Below are 20,034 nucleotides of genomic sequence, written 5' to 3' on the forward strand. Positions count from 1 at the left end.
CTCTCTCTCTCTCTTTCACTCTCTTCCTCTCTCTCTCTCTCTCTCTCTCTCTCTCTCTCTCTCTCTCTCTCTCTCTCTCTCTCTCTCTCTCTCTCTCTCTCTCTCTCTCTCTCTCTGATTGTCTCCGCTCCTCTCCCCGCACCCCTAGTCTCCGTTTCTCTCTGCCTGCCCCCTGCTGTCTCCGCCCGACACGGGAGTCGTTTCCGGTCTCAGCAAACAGGCCGTGGGGCTCTCACAAAAAGCTTCGGACGCCTAACGAACGAGATCGATATGCTGCCAACTGTCCGCAATTGGGCGAGCGTCGCTCCCGGGGGTCGCGCCCGCCGCCCGCCGCCGCCCCCGCCCCCGCCCGAGCGACGATCAGCGCTCGGCACCGCCGGCACCCAGTGCGCGATCGATGGGCCGTGCTGGTCCCCGGCCGACCTGTAGCTGGCCGAACCGTGTACGTACCGCCGCGCGGCCGCCGGCGCCGCCGATAAAACCCCGGTTTATGTTCGCAGCACAGCCCGATCGCCGCTCGCCGACCGACTTTTAAGGAAATGAAATCTGGCTGCTCCAACGCGCGCCGCTCGCCCCCTGTCCCGGAGCCATCATGCAGATTGGTAGTCGGACCGGTCACTGTCGGTCCGACGGGCTGGAGTTCCGCCGGAGATGTGGCCCAACTGAAATTCGGATGGGCATGTGTCTTTAGAGAGTCAGTTGACGTCTAATGGTTGTGATGCTGAAAAATTAGTTTTGGGGGAAGGGGGGGGGGCGAGGCTGTCTTATCACCTATGCTGCTTAGCTTACACTGAAAACAAGTTGAAAGAACGTTATGCAAAAGCATCTTAAAATATTCCACACTTAGGTTTTTTGGGTATTAGGGTAAACTGGCTTAGAGGCGAAGCAGAACGTCTGGTTCATGAAGAACACACACAGTGTTTCACATAGACCGAAGACACGTGCTGCTTCTTCGCGTGCAGTCTTAGCGGCCCCAGGGGGCTTCAACTCGACCAACACCGGTTCTTCTTCGTTCTCCCTAGTCACGTGATATTACGTCACACAAGGCGCGCGAAAGATAAACCCTTTGAAGGTTTTGCACGAACTAGCATCGGGTTTAAGAAGAATGGGTTGTGGTTTAATCAGTGTAATGGCTTTCATCAAGACCACGCCCGCGGTACCACGTTCTAGCGTCCACCGGAACCGATCGCCATTTTTCGATCGCGTTGGATCACGCTTTGTGCAGTGACGAGCGGCTGGTGCAAGATTGGGTGAATGGCAAGTATTCGAATATTGAAGAACTGAAATAAGGTCAACTTTTGGCTTGTCAAGTGTTGTGTATTATTTATATTACTTGTGATTGACAATAATAAGCAATATCACAACGCTCTTCAAATGCATGGGTGAATGCATTGGATGAAGACAATTCATATGCAAGACCAATCAATGCAGTAAGTATTTATATGTTGTATAAATGCTCCATAGCTTAAGTTATGCATGTGGTATTTAGACAAATCTTCCAAATGAAGATAAATCAGGAATAGAATCAGCTTGCCATTTTGGGGTCAACTGATTTAGGTATAAATTTGGCTGATTTTAATAAACATATGTTCTTGCTAATTAGTGCAATATTTTATCTAGCTGAACTTTATATGTTAAGTGCATTATTTTATTTTTGGAGTAGGCTCATGGTATCTGAAGTCAATCTAAGTTTCTTTACTCCCTGCCTGTTGAATAACGCATCCGCCCGACTCTTCATTCTAGGGGACGAGGCCATCTCCGCTCTGATTGAGGCCCTGGAGTCTGAGGAGAGCGTCCTGGCGTGCGGAGACGTCGACATCGTCGAAAACGCTGGCTTGAAGCTGGTGGTGGAAGGAGCAACTGTATGTGATTTGGGAGAATGCGATATCGCCACCCGGCTGCTGACATGGGCGATAGCGCATACATACTGTGTTTGGGAAAACATCTACTTCCTAAAGCTAAAAATGTGTTCGCGGGCTGATCGCATGGGCTGGTTGCGGGCTGGTTGTTCCTAACTGGAGACTTGCAGGCTGATTGCTCAGAGTAAAGAGGATAATATAGAGGAGAGGTAAATACATTTTAAGGTGTATCAAGTACTGTGTTTGCGCAGCAGAGATGTGACGGCGCAGGTGGATAGCCATGCATGGGAGGTTCAATAGAGGAATGAACGGGGATTTTGCAGTATTGCAATAGAACTGAAAGGGTTCTACAACCAATATTCAGAACACAGGGTGGTTTCCCTATAAACCTCAGGGACTTCTTCACAGACCCTTTGGAGTTCTTATCTAGGTGCTAAGAATGCTCTTATTTTAAACCCTAAACCTCATAAGAGTCTTTGGAAGAATCGTGTGGATTCTTTTCATGAGAATGCAAAGCCGTCTACGTAAAGAGCCATGGGGGTTCTGAAAAACGGTGGCATAATATTTTACCCCACAGGGGTCTAAATACCCCTGTACGTTCTTAACGTTCTTCCAAAGTGTTTTCAGTGTTGGCAGTGAAATGAGTCGTCATATTAAGTTGTGACTTCATCAACTTAAAAGAAAATCGATAATCAAGGTTCCGAAATGACGGGTCTCTTGAAAATACATTTTCATTGATGAAAAAATCACAGCCCCATAATGCACGAATGGATAGAAATGTAATGTCGAGTAGTCACCACACTTCCTCTGGATACCAATGCCTTGCTACTTGACAGAAAATGTTCACTGAATTCTCAACCAGGCCGTAAAGTGGATTTATCGAGGAGAGAATTTCAATCTGAAGTGGAAAGATAAGGCTCTGTTTCATTCAGAGCCATCGCTCGGTCATTTCGCTTCCATTTCGACAAGTGATTCGCATCTCGGTTTTCGTCAGTGGGATCGTAAATTCAGCCGCCTGCTTCTCATGTCAGCAATCTGTGTGAAGTGCTGCCACTCGTTGTCGATTAGTTCACTCCAATGGTGCTATACCGAGAATCGAAAGGATTTGACCCAACAAGTCTGTTTTGCTGTTGGGCAGCTGTGAGGTCATGTGACGTCATCAAAGGTCACCAAAGGTTTTTGGCCAATAAGTCCGTACAGGAGCAAGATACAGACGCGTGGATGGTCTCATTGTGTTCAGCTCGTCAAGACGCATCGAATGATATACATGATGACCTCGAGGTCACGTAACCTGAGGTCAACCTTTGACCTTGACCTTTCGAGGTCAACATATATATCATTCGATGCGGATTGACGAGAGGATCACGATGATGCCCTTAGTTTGTTCCTATCTTGACTAATTCGAAAGTTATTCGAGAAAAACTCTCTCCATATTTAGCGCCGCCATTTTGACTTTTTCGACCCCTGTGACGTCATCTTTGACCTGACCTGAAAATGACATTAGTAAAAATTGTAGATCTTGACCGTGCGTATCCGATGCCGTTTACCTCTTGTTGCTATCTTGCTTCGTTCTCGAGATCTCAGGGGGGGGCGGTCATCCGCCCCCCCCCCCCGTCGGTACTAAGTTGGCGCAGACCCCCGTCGGTGCGCGGGTTATGTCTACCTATCTATTTTTCTTTCATTATTTCCCTTGTCGGGGGCTCGATAGGAGTATATCTTTGGTGTCATATTAGGTAGGTAGGTACAGGCTGCCACCCGGCTCCGGGCTCGTACGATTCCAATTTTGAGGTGGCTATCTACTTACAACGTAAGCTAATCAAGCGTTCGATGAAATGCTAGAATTTCCTGTAGAAAGGCTGTGCAAAGTGTGCATTCGTTTTCGACCAAGTTTTCTGGGCCGGCTGCCGCTGCCCTGCGCCCACTGCCCAGCCTCGTCTGCCACCTGTCGGTAAGGTTCCGAACTAATGGTTCGTGGATACCACGCTGACCAAACCAGCGACGCCACCTGAGTCATTCCAGGCAGCCAGGTTTTTCTCTGCTGTAAAACTGGTTTGGTGATCCACCCTGGCTGGAACTGACTGGCGAGGTTTGCGTGTATCGATCATAACGCAATCACAGCACCGCCAAACTGGATTCTGATGAGACTGACTCCCCAGCCCGGCCAGAGGTGGAACTTTTTGTTTTTCATTGGGGTTGTAGTTTGCCGGATCCCAGGGTATACCCCCACCAAAACCCGAAAAGTCCCCGGATTCGGCCCACTATTTTTCGGGAGGGGCCCACATTTTCATTTACAAAAAAGTGGTCCATCTTCAGGGAGAGACGGCTGACCCTGTCGTCCCTCCATTGGCTATGTGCCTGGTTGTAGGTACTCGGGTATCGCCACCATGGTCGTGGGCCCATAGGCGGCGGAACGGGGAGGGCACCGGGGCACCTCGCCCCCTTTGATTTTGGCATTTTAACATTAGCCCTACCTATGGGCGTTGCATGGAAAGAATGGGACCAAAAGTCGGCAGTGCCCCCTTTAATTGAGGGTGTTCCGCCGCCACTGGTCGTGGCGATTCGGAAACGGTACCTAGGTAAACGCCCAAAATCACAGTCCCTATGAATACTTGTTTCTTTCCACATTTGACACAAACATTACTCAGTATTGGAGCAAGGCTCTTTCCCTACGAGTAACAATTTGAGCCACTCGTGGCAATTGACAAAGAAGACCTAAACAGGAATACGTTATTTTTAGACTAAAAAAACTTAAAACGAGTCCATCTTTGTATATTAATGCCACGGTCGTCTGGAATACGTCTATTACGGAAACGGGTAGTAGAAACCGGAATAGTGACTGATCAGACATGAGATATTTTGCAAACGAGGACAACATACCGAACACAATGCCGCAAAGGAACCTAACACTGGATCTAAATAATCTCAATCTGAGGAAATTAAATAATAAATGCCACAGCCTTTTCATATCACCGAATACTTCAGATGATCTTCTTTTTTCAACGAGCAAATGTAGGTATTATGCATTGTTTGGCGAATCGTAAACAAAACTCATACTCTTCACAGCCACGATGGCTAGGAACACATCACGGCTTGTCTGTCTGCCCCTGAGACACTGAACGTACACCGATTTTCAGCTAAATCGAAAGACCCCGCCGTTTACCGTTAAAATGTAAATTGGCCGTTAATTCGTTAACGTTGCAAAATACCACCCCAAAGAGGTACATTTTTGGAATAAGCGCATCGAGGAGGCCCTTTACACCGATTTTCAGCTAAATCGAAAGACCCGTCGTTTCCCGTTAAAATGTTGATTGGCCGTTTACTCGTTAACGGTGCAAAATACCACCCCAAAGAGGCATATTTTCGGAATCAGCGCATCGAGGAGGCCCTGTATACCGATTTTCGGCTAAATCGAAAGACCCCGCCGTTTCCCATTAAAATGTTAATTGGTCGTTAACTCGGGAACGGTGCAAAATACCACCCCAAAGAGGTAGGTACATTTTCGGAATCAGCGCATCGAGGAGGCCCTGTATACAGATTTTCAGCCAAATCGAAAGACGCCGCCGTTTCCCGTTAAAATGTAAATTGGTCGTTAACTCGTTAACGGTGCAAAATACTACCTCAAAGAAGTACATTTTCGGAATCAGCGCATCAAACAGACCCTGTATACTAATTTCCAGCTAAATCGAAAGACCCCGCCGTTTCCGGTTAAAATGTTAATTAGCCGTTTCAAAATACCACCCCAAAGAGGTACATTTTCGGAATCAGCGCATCGAGGGGGCCCTGTACATCGATTTTCAGCTAAATCGAAAGACCCCGCCGTTTCCCGTTAAAATGTTAATTAGTCGTTAACTCGTTAACGGTGCAAAATACCACCCCAAAGAGGTACATTTTCGGAATCAACGCATCGAGGAGGCCCTGTACACCGATTTTCAGCTAAATCGAAAGACCCCGCTGGTTCCCGTTAAAATGTTAAGTAGTCGTTAACTCGTTAACAGTGCAAAATACCACCCCAAAGAGTTACATTCTCGGAATCAGCGCATCGAGGATGCCCTGCATACCGATTTTCAGCCAAATCGAAAGACCCCGCCGTTTCCCTTTAAAATGCTAATTGGTCGTTAACTCGTTAACGGCGCAAGTCACTGCAAACTACCACCACAAAGAAGTACATTTTCGGAATCAGCGCATCAAACAGGCCCTGTATACCAATTTTCAGCTAAATCGAAAGACCCCGCCGTTTCCGGTTAAAATGTTAATTAGCCGTTAACTCGTTAACGGTGCAAATACCATCTCAAAGAGGTACATTTTCGGAATCAGCGCATCGAGGAGGCCCTGTACACCGATTTTTAGCTAAATCGAAAGACCCCGCCGTTTCCCGTTAAAATGTTAATTATAGTTCGTTTTTTTAAGTTCGACCCTCACTGTAAACATCTTTTTGGAAACAGCACGAGAATTGCTTGCTGAATTACTGGGAAAACTGGTTAGCGCACTTTGTATTGGAGATATGAACTATTATTTTCAAAATAAGTTTCTAACACCGATTATATACTGTTACTTTAAACGCCGTGCGATTTATTAATTAGCTCAGTTACACTTCCTGACAAGTCCTCGATCCTTGTGGGGTTGCAAATACCGGGCTGCGAGTCTGGGAAAATGGAGTCAGGTAAAAATAATTTTGATACAATTGATCGTCTGCAAAATCACTGTGCGCCTACGAGTTTTCTCAGTAATTCAGCTACCAATTCTCGTGCTGTGTTCAAAGAGACGTTTACAGTGAGGGTCGAACTTAGAAAAAAACGAACTATAGTCGTTAACTCGTTAACGGTGCAAAATACCACCCCAAAGAGGTACATTTTCGGAATCAGCGCATCGAGGAGGCCCTGTACACCGATTTTCAGCCAAATCGAAAGACCCCGCTGTTTCCCGTTAAAATGTTAATTGGCCGTTAACTCGTTAACGGTGCAAAATACCACCCCAAAGAGGCACATTTTCGGAATCAGCGCATCGAGGATGCCCGGTATACCGATTTTCAGCCAAATCGAAAGACCCCGCCGTTTCCCGTTAAAATGTTAATTGGTCATTAACTCGTTAACGGTGCAAAATACCACCTCAAAGAAGTACATTTTCGGAATCAGCGCATCAAACAGGCCCTGTATACCAATTTTCAGCTAAATCGAAAGAACCCGCCGTTTCCCGTTAAAATGTTAATTAGTCGTTAACTCGTTAACGGTGCAAAATACCACCCCAAAGAGGCATATTTTCGGAATCAGCGCATCGAGGAGGCCCTGGATACCGATTTTCAGCCAAATCGAAAGACACCGAAATATGCTGCTGTGAGGCTGATATTCGTTGCTGCTGAATTGACAGACGTCGCCAAAACCTTGCATTTGTATCAGATGCGTCATGTTGGCTTACATGTGACTTAGTTTGCATTCTGTTCGCGAACCTGTCAGTAAGATTATCAGCACTAATTATCGCACAGGATTGGTTGTTATGGTCGTCAACGTTGGTTTTAAGTGTCGTCATTTTAGCCAAATATTCGTGCTGATTGGTGGTATTGTGCCAACTGACAAAATTGCGAACAGAGTGATATTTCACTTTAGTTCTGTGGTTCTGTGGTCGTTGACACGCAATATTATGGTCAGATTATGGTGATAGAATGCTACATAGGGTGAAGGCTTAGGTTAGGTCAATTTATTTCTGAAGCTTACTGTTACTGTTGTCTGTCCAACTTTTCATATATGCTTATCTATTTGATAAGCACAGCCCACAGGTATGAAATGTTTAGTGAGAAAACCCAAAAGTACAGTGGCGGATCCGGGGGGGGGGGGGGGAGCAAAATGGGCATTTGCCCCTCCCAAACGGCATAATTTAAACATTATGCCTATGGACGAGGCATGGAAAGAATCGATAAGTTGTTATGGTTTCCCCCCAAACAAAACTGAGCTGGATCCGCCACTGCAAAAGTATGATGAATGTTATGATTTGTTTGCTTCACACTTTCATGTTACATGTTAAGATTTTTTGGAACACTTTCAACATGATTCACTTAGTATGCTTAAGAAGTGTGAAGTGATGTACTTTCATATCATGCTCACTGTCTCAGTCTCAGCGGAATAATATGTTCTTAACAGAGCACTTTCAATGTTTTTAGCATCTGGAATTCAAAAAGATGTCCTAATTTATTGATATCTTCACTTTCTTGATATATCTCAATTATCTGCTTCTGTATGATACATATTTTGTTCATTTTCATGTGTTTTAGGCTGATTCTTAATTTTCCAATGTTGGGGTTGTAGTTTTGCCATTGGGGTTGTACTTTTAAAAGTTGGGGTTGTAGCTACACCCCCCACAGTATATAAAGTTCCGCATGTGAGCCCGGCGTGACAGAGCTGTCAGTGACCAGTGACGATGCGGATTAAAGATTAAATTAGATTAAAACTTATGCTGGACAGGGTCCAGCATAAGTTTTTAATCTGGCTAGCTGTTAACTCTAATCGCCCTTCAAACTCATTTGACTACGCACAGCTATTGCTCCACTTCGCCGTTCTAACTATCAAACAGCGCCTGGCGCAACACGACCTCGCCTTCCTACATGGCGTCTTCGGGGGCCGTGTTGACTCCGTGGAAATCCTGGGCAGCTTCGGACTTGCTGTCCCAGCCAGGGCAACTCGCGCGCAGCCCTGTCTGAATGTCCCAGCCGCCAGAGTAGGCACCATCAAAGATGGATTGTTTTGCCGTCTACCACGTCGGATTAATAGCCTGTACCAGGTGACTCCTGGAGCGGACATTTTTGGAAGGCGCTCTCGGTTTATGAAGTGTGTGTCTGTGTTCGTTCGCCATACAGTGTGAAGTTTTAACAATGTGTGTCGTATTTATTGTTTTTATATGTCTGACTCCGTCTATTATTGGGTTTTCGGACCTGTTGATGGTATGCAATAAATACAATACAAATACAATACAATAGCGCTGCGCTCGAGAGGAATCTAAAATCTTCCGGATGCAGGTGTGCAATGAATATAAACCTCAACTATTTGTATAGAGTATTCAATGCATTTAAAACGGGTTATGTGTGAGCCTGTTTCATGCAAAGTGCAGACCAACTTTAGCGGGACTCCGCCGAGTCTTGCCAAGAGACTGAGTCACTGAAAAGTGAATGCGTGTTTAGGCATACGATTAAGATCCTATGGATAACTACACTCTACAGTGTATTGCATCTAAGGCAGCAGATGACACAAGGTTCTAGCAGAGTAATAGGATGCAATCAAATTTGCATTCCTGACTGTAGTGTAGTGTACCACCTACCTACCTACATCTCTCTATCAAACGTCACGACACGATAGTCGTTCCCACAGGTCACCCCTCTCCATCGTGGCCTGACGGCCCAGAGTCTGACGTCACGGGCCGACAGCCGTGGCAGACTCCTACTGATGACGTCATCTGTGGTTCCGGTGACGCCATGAACGATGAGCTCATACATAACCTCTGAGACGACGTGAGACAAATGGGACGTTTGGAAGAGAAGCGAGGCATGGTTGATGATGACGGAGCTTCGACATCAATAATCAAACTTCGGCCACACATAAATACGATGTTAGTTTGCTTAGCCTCCTATGACTGACATTTCTGGCTACACAGAACTGGCTCCTACTTTGAAAGCGTAAACCATTTTTATCATAATTTTGATTGTTTTCTTTTCGTGCATGTTGCCCGTTTAACCATTGACACACAAATGTCTTTATAAACCTGAGGACGCAGTAGCCTGTAAGGCCTGGCGTCACTTTACGACCCTAAGGATGCCGTAGTTCCCTCCGGAAGGCCTGCCAGAGCTCTCTGTCTGCTCTGGCAGCAGTTTCGACTGATGTAACCTCGTCTGATGGCGTCACTCTCCTGTAAGACGCTGAAAGGCAGGTCTGTGCCGACACTGTTAGAACGTGCTAGGAGCACATGGAAGGCGCCCATGTGATCCAATACATCGTAGCAAATCGAAGGTTTACGTGAACTGATGGTGCATGGCACAGATTCGTGAGCTTGTAGAATGTAACTACTCAGGTTAAAACCGGCGTGTCTGGAGTTCGCAAAAAAGCGTTGAGCGTCAGGGTTGCTCTAACCTAAACATGATACTTTTTTGGTGAATAGCTGTGAGCTCAGACTGGTTTCTATACTCTATAGTTCAACAGCCAAGTTCAGCAGCTGGCTGACTGCAGGTTGTCTGGCCGGCTGCTCTGCCACCTTGCCTACGGGCTGGCTTGCTTGCTGTCTGACAGCACAGCAAGCCCTGGTAACAGTGCCGTCTGTCTCCCTGTCTTTCTGTCTGTCTAGCTGGCATTTAACAGCGCAGCAGGCCGCTAGTGGCAGTGCTGTCTGGCAGGCTGGGCACTTGGGCAGCATATCCGGCCCGCTGTCTGGCTGGCTGATTTGTCTGCCGCCCTGCCGTCTGCCTGCCTGTTGTCTGCCTGGCAGACAGGTGCAGCGCTGCAGCCCGCTGGTGACAGTGCCGTCTGCCTGGTGTCTGTCTGGGAGACAGACAGCGCAGCAGGCTGCTGGTGACAGTGCCGTCTGCCTGCCTGTTGTCTGTCTGGCAGACAGGCAGCGCAGCAGGCCCTGGTGACAGTGCTGTCTGCCTGCCTGTTGTCTGTTTGGCAGACAAGCAGCACAGCAAGCCCTGATGACAGTGCTGTCTGTCTGCCTGTTGTCTGTCTGGCAGACAGGCAGCGCAGCAGCCCGCTGGTGACAGTGCTGTCTGCCTGCTGTCTGTCTGGCAGGCAGGCAGCGCAGCAGGCTGCTGATGACAGCTGCCTGCTGACGGACTGCTGGCACAGCTTTGTCCAGCTGGTCTGCGCAGGCTGCTGGCTGCCGTTCAACTCTGGCCCGCCGGCCGCTGTGTTCATTAATGTCACCCCGGGCAGTGTAAATACCCATCTAAAACGGTCCCGGCCGGCCGGCGCGGCGGGGTGCCCCCGACCGTCTGCCCGGGCCCTTCCTCCGAGTCCGACTGGTGCCAGCTGGAGGCCAATCCATGTCGGAAGACAGGTTTACAGCGGAAGCATTGCAGTATACATCACAGTGTGGTGCAAGTGGATAGGACGGTATTTGCACCACGAAACAGTTTTTATTTTATTTTTTTATTTATTTACAGAAAGTGTCCATGAAGCGAGTTTAAATGAGTGAAAAGAGACGCACTAGACGCACTCGTCATTAGTGCATTATAGGTGTATTTAGTTTATGCCATACGGCAAAAGCTAAACCGACAACCAAGTTAGTGGGCACCTTACTCAGAGAGAACCGAGTTTTATTTGTGCAGTCAGGGCAATGGCAAGGACGAAAGGGATAGTGTCGGTGGCCTGTCACAATGCCTCCGATCTGTTGAATTATTTATTGTCAATTTTGCATGCATGACATTGGTAAACCACAGACACGAATCCATACTCACATGAACCGCGTTGCGTAAAAGGTCATTAAACCATCACTTAGCAGTTAGCGTTACGTGTTCAATGGTTTATTGGCCCAGGGATGCATGCATGCATTCATTGGATATTTGATAGTTGATTTTGGAATGAACTCTTACCGGCATTGTTTTATTGGCAGGGTTTGAACACGATGTTAAGTGCGTGACATCAAGCCCGAATGCTCTTGGCTTCTGTTTCTGAACAAACAATGTTTGTTTTCATTCCTAATCAAAGAACGGGAGCTCACTTGAGCGCTGAAGTCTTGCGATGCAAGTGACTCAGCCTAGTTTAAAGTTTACCTTTTTCAAGAAAGTAACTATGGAAAATGGAAATTACACTTGCTTGCGCTTGTCTCTGCTCCTGCCTTTGTTGGCTTGGTCACCATGGGTCGTATTAGTGTACAATAGTTTTGCACCGTTGTTGGCGCCAACTGAAGACATCACTGATGTGCTTTGCCTCGTCCATCACCGCCCACATCAGTCCGATCACTCACTCGTGAGCAGCGACCTCAATGTGGATGTCGTTAGCCTTGCTTCTGATGTCTCGCATAGCTATCTGATCGGCTTCCCTTGCATCTTACCGCGCTGATATCAAAACAGGTGACTAGTTCGATGAAGATGATTTCTCGGCTGAATTATCCCCGGCATACAAGCGGTAAACATAGTGAACAGGGTTGTATATTGATGCTGCAGTTCGCGAAGCTTCTTTGCTTGAAGTCAAGTTATTCGGCTTGAGATTAAAGAAAGCGACACCGTTTTTGATATTGCAAGCCTTTATTCGTGAGAACTCTACAGGGTACTGTCGCTCTTTCTAAAGATTGAAACTAAAAGCATTCCAGCAAGACCGTACGCTACTTGCCGAGCCGAAATGCCAAGAGCATACCATGAGCATACCAGAGACAGGTCGGCTGTATATAGCACTGTCGGCTACATCTATTGAATGCGAAAATGGTGACGAGGTGGCGTATGTTGTTTTGTTTTATTGTGCTTGGCTTTCTTTCCCATGATCACTTAAACATTTAATTTCCTTCAGTGCGTCAGTGTGCTCATTTGTATTTCCATTCTTCTGACTTGTAACTTAATTGTTCTCACAGGCAAGCTGTTTTACCTTGTTCTTGCCACATGACATGTAACACATTGCTCATATGAAACCATCCAGCGGTTCCCGGCTCACCTCACCGCTTCCACCTAGCTCATTTCACGGCTCGTTTGCATATTTCACACCGTGTAAATATTTCACACAATTAGCCCCACTCTGCCGCTCATACCGTTCATACCGGGGCTCGTGGACGGACTGTCCACGAGCCCCGTGTGGCACGTGCCGGCCACGCCCCCCCCCCCACTCCCCCTCACATTCAGCCGCCTTAATCACGCTATACAGGGCCGTTTCCCGGCCCGTAGAGAGCCGCCCTGACGTGCCTCCGCACTTCCTGCCAGAGAGAGGGGGAGGGGCGTGTCGGAGGGGGGGGGGGTGAGGTGGACGGCCTCCACACCTGTACCGCTGGTGAAGCGACACCGGGGCTGGAGGGAGGGGAGGCGAGGGGAGAGGGCGAGGACCGAGGCCGGCCGGCCGGGCGAGCGGTCGCCGCTGCCGGTTTTGGTCGCCGCGGTGGTAGCGGCGGGGGCGTTTTTACGCCACACCGCACACCGCGCGGCTGTATCGCGGCCCGCCAGTCACGTATCATGTCACGAACTGTGTCGCACGCAGTGCTGGGCGCTATCGCCGACTGCGACAGGCCCTCGCTCGCTGGCCCTCGCTCGCTGGCCCTCGCTCGCAGACCCTCGCTAGCCGAACCTCACTCCTACGATCTCGCCGACCAAACCCAGTAGGGCGGCGTGCCAGGTCGGAGCGCATATTTACGTCTGGACAACGAGTTGCGGGGAAAAGTGCTGATTTTGTTGCAGTTTTAGGAGCCGGTGATTAGGCTGGATTTTTGGGTTACTTTTTCGTTCCGATTCATGTATTTCATAGTGTTTGGCTTTTGAATATTTTAGTTCTTTCAGATAAATATTACTTGCCTTACAACTTTTGTAAAAACGTTTCATTTTTTATAAGCCGACCTTCAGAGTCCTAAAAGTACATCAGCACTACAATCATTGTAAACAAACAAATGGAGCATGGCTCTGTTCCAAGGCGCTTTTTAAGTTTATCTGGTGGTTTCCGTACTCTTGTACGTCGTTTTGTTGGACGTTTTGAATCCCTTAAAATTGACTTATATCATATTTAAGAAGCATGTGACTGAAAACAATCCGAAGTATCCAGGAGGCTGACAGAGTGAGAGGTCCTTGTCCTGACTCCTGAGCAGAGCAATATCAATATCAAGTTGAACTTGAAGCTATGAAATTTTGGTTGATAACCGCAAGTTGATCGGGCTCATATATCAGCAAGAAAAAGTAAAATTAAAAGAGCTTATTGGCCGAAAACAAGCTATAATATTACAGATCTTTGAGCAATACTGAAGAGCGCGCTGAGCAGGATCATGCCAGAAAATGTTGACTGATGAGCGTATATCAATAGATGTAGGTATTGGTATGGTATTGAATGATAACTTACAACAGCAAGATAAATTAGTGCTAACTATCAAGTTAAAAATCTAGAATGAATGGACTTTGGCAGCTTTACTATGCTTAGATGCTATGCAGATTGTAATGTGCATCACCAGCATCAGGTACTCAGTGTCTGGCAAATGAAACATGCGTTCATTCCATTGCTACTGGAGGAGGAAGCTTGGATCACTAAATCCACTTTATGTTGATTTTGATGTTAATCATTACTGTATTTCTTGAAAAAAGGATTGTTATAAAATTGTCAATGTGACAATCCATGCAACAATGTGATCATATAATGTGTTCATAGTCATTCGTGATAGTGATTGTTGGTCCAATATACAATGGCAAAGCTCTCAGTCTCAGCGTTTCTTCCTGTGGATGGCCAGCAGTGACTCAGAGCTTAGAAGTATTAGTTTTCTTCACAAGGCTGGGATAAAAAGTACTGAGGGTAATCTTCCACCAAGGAACTCTACTTTGACATGTTATGAGATGTAGGCCCAAGTAGGTAGGTGCTTAGTTCCTATAGTCAAGCGGTTGTGTAGGTTTAGTCGGGTTAGCTTAGATTAGGTTATGTTAGTTTTTTAATTTGCCAAGCGTCCATAAAAATGTGACCTGAGCAATGAGCATACCTGAATAACCTGACAGCTGACCTAACCTCAATCATCACACATATTTGCAGCCTACCCAAGACCTGCATAGCAGTAGCACCCAGTTATAGGTAGGTACTCACCCTAACTCAATCTTACCTGCTAACCTTCTACTTGCCAATAGCTAGCTCACCTCGCCAAGCTGCATCCAGGGAAACAGTCAACTGAGGAACTGGCTCATTGGGTGGCTGGTGTGAGTCTGTGCATTTAAAGTGTTTTTTTTCTCTGAAGCTACTCTGCACTGCTGTATGTCATGTTAGATGCTCAGAAAATGTGGGAAATGATTACTAAGCTACTTAAGTGCTTTGTTAATGCGCGAGACATGAACAAGTACAGATCCTGCTGCCTGCACTTGCAGGGTACAGCTATGAGTTAGGTGCTAGGTGAGTATGCTATGTGAATGTGCTGTTCCCTGTTTGACCATAGTAAGTATACAAACAAGTACAGGGTCACAGTTATATTCAATCTCCACATAAACATACAACAAAAAGTGCCATATAGCCTCACTCCGAACACACCACAAAGAACTTAAGCCTTGCAGGCACAAAAATGCTTTGATTTACAGGACAGGTATACAATATATTCTCTGTCCTTGGGGATCTTGCTGCCAAGTTGAGGTACGATGACTGAACTTCAGGATTGATCAACTTTTCTTCTTAGCCACTGCTTATATAGGTATGAGATAGACCAAATGCTTGTTTGTACTGCCTTGAAAATTTAATGATCCCAATCCACCTTCAATTCTGACATGAAGCCTGAAGGCACAAATAAAATTGTTCCCTCTCCTTTTGGAAAACACAAAGCAAAATATTTAATAACTTCTAGTGGATGGACAAGAGCAATTCGCATAGCTTCCCTCAAGTTAACTTCTGGCACTGATGAATTACACTGACTGTGACGCTTATTCGCTTCATATTTTGTAACAAACGCGCCAAAACTGCAATATAACAGCACTATATGCTTCTGGACAAAATGCAAAAGTAGTAAAAATTTAGCCCTGGTGGCATTCTATCTTGGTGGAAACGTAATTACAAAATATTTTGTAGTAACTATTAAATTCCGGCCGAAAACAGTGCACGGTTTAAGAAAGAATCATCCCAATGACGGTCCATTCTTGCGGTCCTGAAATCGCCACTATTTCCGGCCTCTCCAACGCAACTCGTTGTCCAGACGTAAATATGCTATTCGCTTCATATTTTGTAACAAACGCGCTAAAACTGCAACATAACAGCACTATATGCTTCTTGACAAAATGCAATAGTATTAAAAATTTAGCCCTGATGGCATTCATTCTTAGTGAACACGTAATTACAAAATATTTTGTAGTAACTATTGAATTTCGGCCGAAAACAGTGCACGGTTTAAAAAAGAATCATTCCAATGACGGTCCATTCTTGCGGTCCTGAAATCGCCACTATTTCCGGCCTCTCCAACGCAACTCGTTGTCCAGACGTAAATATGCGGTCGGAGCCGGCTGGCCGCAAGATGGCCGGGGAGGAGGAGGAGGGACACGCTCTAGTGGCCGGCGGCACGCCGTCGTTCCGGCAGGTGACGGAGGCGGGAGGTGACGCCACACGAGCCACGACGCGCCTCCAAAGCCTCCGCCACCTCCTGCGCGCCGCCGCCGACGGCGCCGACCCTCCCGTGACGGCTTGGTTAAGCTTCCGTGACGGCTCTGTTAGAGTTCCGTGTCGCTTTTGTATCCGTTTCAGGAGGGTTCCATGAAGCTTCCGTGACGCTTCCGTAATGCATTCGCGACGGTTCCGTGACGCGGGAGGTCCAGCGCGCCCAGCGGGTGCCGTCACACGGGGGTAACGCTCGTGACGGTGGTAGTTTTCGTGACGAGAGACGAGACGGCTCAATTGTAAGAGGCTTCCGTGTGGACTGAGGCTAGTAAAGAAACCTTTGAGTTGATTGGGGTGGCTCAGAGGGACGTGGCTCTAGAAGGATGTAAATTTCTGATGGGATTCAGTGAAGATCTCCGTTATTGGTCTATATTTAACGGTGAGCTGACGATCTCCGCCCGATTACAAGGCCAGCCAGATCAAACGAGGCGGCGTCCGGTACCGATGTCTTACCGGGCTCTCGGCGGGATGCATGATTTGGAGAGCCGAGTAAAACAGCACGCAACATGCAAATTGCCGGCTTGATCTGCAGCTTTCGCCAGCCTGGTTCCTGCTGCCAGTTCAACAGAAAGGTTCTGCTTTGCAGTCGGTAACATTTATAGTACGGGGAGTGATGCATACGTTCATGCTTTTTTAGAATAAGCTCAAATGTGTGATCGTTTAAGTCATAGTTATTTCATTCAATGCCATGCTGTGTAGGATCAATATATAGCGCTAACGATAAAATGTTGGTGAAATCGATGCAAACCCTTTTTCCAGGATATTTCGCGACTCACTTCAAAGGCTTATGTAAGTGTAAAATGTTTTATGTCAACCATATCATATCACTTCAACCGAGGTCCCTGCTTCACTGCCGCATATCTAAAACATATGGCTGATGTATCAAATCCCAGGTATGCCACACCGCTGAATTATAAGTTGACTATCGAACGCTTTGTCCGCACATCGTGAAAAAGAAGTTAGATGGGGCCATGTTTGCTCTGATGCGCCATCCGTCATGCTTACCTAACCTGCTTGTTTAATAGACCTCCGTTATTTAGTTTGTTTACACTCACAATAGCGTAAGAGGCCTTACATCCAATAAATTCCGTCATAAATGAGCTATTTCGATCCTGTTGAGATTTTATGGAGGGCAGGTCGCTGACGAAAGGCAATTTATCTTCCTTTAACCCTCGCCCGTATTGGTGTTTTTCCAGCCGAGAACGTATAAGGGGGGGGGGGGTCCGTTGGACCCCCCCTTGCCGTTTCGCCCCTGATCGAGCTAGAGCTTCGCGGAAAAAACGAGCGTGTTGCCCGTGACGAGAGGAAGCCGATGATACCTAATTTTAAGGTCCTAGGTCATTGGTTGACCTTGCAGGTCAGGTCAATGACCCAAAAGTCGGGAAAATCGGGACCTGTTAGAACGTCGTAAAGTGTGGCTGCTACGGGGTTTTTCGGGGTGCTGATAACGAATATCATGTTAGTTTTGATCACAGATGATGTTTTCATGCATTTAGTCCGGGTCGGGTCAGGTCAGGTCAGGTCAACCAGTAGGGGTCCTGCCGGGTATTCCTAGTAGGTGTCAACCGCCTCTGATAGCTTCGTAACATGTTACGAAGGCACCAAAACTACTTCGTAAATGTTCAAATGGTTGCTAAATTCGAATTCAGCTGCAAAAACTGACCTAGAAACATGTAAAACTCGAAAAAGTGTACCGAGGTCATCAAAGGTCAATGACCTGACTTGACCTTCAGGTGACCTTGACACCCACTCTAACGCATGGGGGCAACATCATATCACATGTTTGAACGCTTGAAACCACGAAAAGACTGCAAACGCGCGGCTTATGCGAGCCGACATACGCCGAATCGCGATTCCGGCCAAACATGGTCTCGAAAAAGTAGGTCACAGGTCAAAGGTCATTGGGGTCAGGGTCATGAAATTTTCAGAGTAGATGTAAAATTGATTAACGCGAGGGTACTGAAAGTTTCGTCGCGATCGGCCGCTTTTTACGCGAGTTATTCGCGAAAAACCATGGGGGGGGTCCGTTCGACCCCCCCCCCCCTATACGGGCGAGGGTTAAGATGTCTGCCGGTGGACTATTTACAATGAAGCCTTATCATTCCAAGCTCCTTTGCAGTCTGTTATTGTCACTAGTTCCGGTGCTCTAACGATGTTCGCTGTGTGTTTTGTCTCTCCAGCGCCCTCGTGAATCTCACCCGCAGGTGAGGCTCGTCAATGAGTGGAGCGTTAATGGGCCCTTACCTGATCTCAGTGGGTGGCTCGCGTGCCGGCGACATATTCCGTGCGGTGCCGCCTGGCGTGTTTTATGGATACACACGGTCTCGCGCGAATAAGAATACATATGCTTGTAAATGAACGAATGGAGACCACGGACGGACGACGAAGTCATGCATCCGTGTGTCATTACTCAAAGACATGCTCATTCATCCACATGCAAACGGGACGCTCGCATGTGCGAGAACTGCACTCGTACGAAACGTAAAATGTGGAAACAAGTAAACACCCAAACATGGAGCATGCAAGACAGGATATCCAGTTGTGAAGTGTTCGCCGTAATCACTGTTGCTGCTGAGTGTTCGGTCACTACCGTCACATCCACTTTTGCAACTGCAACCGTCACCAATATCACCATCGTTATCATTACCATCACCATCCTCTCCATACCATCACCACCACCACCAGCAGCAGCGTCACCACCCATCCGCCCACCTTCCGCAGTGGCAGTTCCACCTCCTGCGGCGCCGCCGAAAACCACAAGCTGTGCTTGTCTCAGCAGCCCGCTTATTTCCGGCCGGGCCCAAACGCCGGCGGTCGCCCACTTTTCCGGGCCATTTTTAGCGCGCCGTCCCCGCGTGTTTTGCCAACTGCATTCGTCGCCGGCCGCGCCGTCCCGGTAGAGTTTTTGTGGAGCTCGGCGATCGTGCTGGTCGGGGCCATTGTGACTGGAAATGAAGTGGGCAATGACAGACCCGCGCACCGGGCTGTTTGTATTTACGGAAACGTGGCAGGTCGGAGGTCGGAAGGTGTGTGCGATGAGGTCCTTCGTGCTGTTTTTGCAGCCAACGGCCTGGGAAGGAGAGTGTAACGGACGAAATGGTGGCTTCGATCATATAAAATGGCTGCCAATGAGAGATTCTAACAGTTTTGTTGGAATTAGTTGATTCTGGGTGCGTAAGAATAAATAAAGAGACCTCTTAATGAAAACGTTGCTCGTGAAAGCTCATGAGGCAGGAACCACAAGTCCTTCAAGGAAGGTGTTTCTATATAATAACCAAACCTTTATGGGCAGCAAGACCATAGTGAAGCCGAGGCCCGAGCCGCACCTTGTCTCCTCTCCGTCAGGTGCCACTCGCAGCTCCCCTCTGGGATAAGTGCCCTTCCCTCCCCTCCCCTCCCCCTCGGAGCCCGGTGGCGGCAGCGACTGAGGGGCGTCTGGCGTCACTGGCGGATCCGAGCAATTAATCGCAGCACCAAAACAAACAGTCGCCGCCACCTGGCCGTACGCCGCGCTCCGGCCGCCTCTCGCCCGGCCCACTAAAAATACGCCCGCCGGTGACGGCAGCGCCGACGTCCGTTCGACATCCGTTCGACGTCCATTGGACGTTTTTTCGACGTTCATTCGACGTCCATTTGGTGTTCATTCTGCGTCTTTAATTTAACGTCGGTGCACATGGACGTTGGCTTACGGAAGGGCAAGGATATCAATCTATCAAGATATCAAGGATATCAATATAAGAGCAAGATCGTGTTGACGCGACGTTGGAGGCTGAACTTGCAGTCTTGGTGTCCCATTAGTCTCAAGTAGATTCCCGGCGCATGCCAGAGAGCTAGCTGGATGAATTGTTGGCCGGAATGCATGTCCTAAGAGGTCACGGTGGCAGCTGGTGACGACGATGTTTTCAGCT

General features: G+C 47.6%; 1 protein-coding gene across 5 annotated transcripts in view; it reads left to right on the forward strand.

Annotated features, from left to right (window-relative positions):
* The window catches only part of LOC122394068 (CUGBP Elav-like family member 1), a 103,926-nt gene that overhangs the window by 58,326 nt on the left and 25,566 nt on the right, over nt 1–20,034 (forward strand). The window lies entirely within an intron of this gene.

Source organism: Amphibalanus amphitrite, unplaced genomic scaffold, assembly GCF_019059575.1.
Source record: "Amphibalanus amphitrite isolate SeventyFive unplaced genomic scaffold, NRLGWU_Aamphi_draft 000571F_arrow, whole genome shotgun sequence".
NCBI classification, from domain to species: Eukaryota; Metazoa; Arthropoda; class Thecostraca; order Balanomorpha; family Balanidae; genus Amphibalanus; species Amphibalanus amphitrite.